This window comes from Arachis stenosperma, chromosome 1, assembly GCF_014773155.1.
Source record: "Arachis stenosperma cultivar V10309 chromosome 1, arast.V10309.gnm1.PFL2, whole genome shotgun sequence".
In the NCBI taxonomy this organism is placed as follows: domain Eukaryota; kingdom Viridiplantae; phylum Streptophyta; class Magnoliopsida; order Fabales; family Fabaceae; genus Arachis; species Arachis stenosperma.
The window spans coordinates 59525045-59526739 of record NC_080377.1 but is presented as its reverse complement, the minus strand read 5'-3'; the positions used below and the strand labels follow the sequence as shown (position 1 = coordinate 59526739).

At 42.4% G+C, this 1695-nt stretch overlaps 1 non-coding gene across 1 annotated transcript; it reads right to left on the bottom strand.

Annotated features, from left to right (window-relative positions):
• Positions 1 to 505: 505 nt before the first annotated feature.
• LOC130955688 (small nucleolar RNA R71) lies at positions 506 to 613 on the bottom strand. The gene has a single exon (XR_009076843.1). It is a non-coding gene; the product is annotated as a small nucleolar RNA R71 (small nucleolar RNA).
• Positions 614 to 1695: the final 1082 nt, after the last annotated feature.

The following is a 1695-nucleotide window of genomic DNA, read 5'->3' as shown; positions in this document are numbered from 1 at the left end:
TGACCCTGAACCTGAAAGGACCTTGAAGCAAAATCTAAGAGAAGCTAAGGCACAACTCTCTGTAGAGGACCTAACAGAAATCTTCAAGGAAGAAGAACCCATGGCAGCCGAAAACAACAACAATGCCAACAATGCAAGGAAGGTGCTGGGTGACTTTACTGCACCTACTCCCGACTTCTATGGGAGAAGCATCTCTATCCCTACCATTGGAGCAAACAACTTTGAGCTTAAGCCTCAATTGGTTTCTCTAATACAACAGAATTGCAAGTTCCATGGACTTCCATTGGAAGATCCTCATCAGTTTTTGGCTGAGTTCTTGCAAATCTGTGACACTGTCAAGACTAATGGGGTAGACCCTGAGGTCTACAGACTTATGCTATTCCCTTTTGCTGTAAGAGACAGAGCTAGGACATGGTTGGACTCTCAACCTAAAGAAAGCCTGGACTCTTGGGAAAAGCTAGTCAATGCCTTCTTGGCAAAGTTCTTTCCACCTCAAAAATTGAGTAAGCTTAGAGTGGAAGTCCAAACCTTCAGACAGAAGGATGGAGAATCCCTCTATGAAGCTTGGGAAAGATACAAACAATTAATCAGAAAATGTCCTTCTGACATGCTTTCTGAATGGAGCATCATAGGTATTTTCTATGATGGTCTCTCTGAACTATCCAAGATGTCTTTGGATAGCTCTGCTGGAGGATCTCTTCATTTGAAGTAGACGCCTACAGAAGCTCAAGAACTAATTGAAATGGTTGCAAATAACCAATTCATGTACACTTCTGAAAGGAATCCTGTGAATAATGGGGCAAATCAGAAGAAAGGAGTTCTTGAGATTGATACTCTGAATGCCATATTGGCTCAGAATAAAATATTGACTCAACAAGTCAATTTGATTTCTCAAAGTCTGTCTGGAATGCAAAATGCGCCAAGCAGTACTAAGGATGCTTCATCTGAAGAAGAAGCCTATGATCCTGAGAACCCTTCAATGGAAGAGGTGAATTACTTAGGAGAACCCTATGGAAACACCTATAATTCTTCATGGAGAAATCACCCAAATTTTTCATGGAAGGATCAACAGAGACCTCAACAAGGTTTCAACAACAATAATGGTGGAAGAAACAGGTTTAGCAATTGCAAGCCCTTTCCATCATCTTCTCAGCAACAGACAGAGAATTCTAAGCAGAACCCCTCTGACTTAGCAACTATGGTCTCTGATCTAATCAATACCACTCAAAGTTTCATGACTGAAACAAGGTCCTCCATCAGGAATTTGGAGGCACAAGTGGGACAGCTGAGCAAGAAAATTACTGAACTCCCTCCTAGTACTCTTCCAAGCAACACAGAAGAAAATCCAAAAGGAGAGTGCAAGGCCATCAACATGGCCGAATTTGGAGAGGAAGGAGAGGAAGTGAATGCCACTGAGGAAGACCTCAGTGGGCGTGCACTGACCTCCATTGAGTTCCCCAATGAGGAACCATGGGAATCTGAGGCTCAAAATGAGACCATAGAGATTCCATTGGACTTACTTCTGCCTTTCATGAGCTCTGATGAGTATTCTTCCTCTGAGGAGGATGAGTATGTCACTGAAGAGCAAGTTGCTAAATACCTTGGAGCAATCATGAAGCTAAATGACAAGTTATTTGGAAATGAGACTTGGGAGAATGAACCTCCTTTGCTCACCAAAGAACTGAATGACTTGTC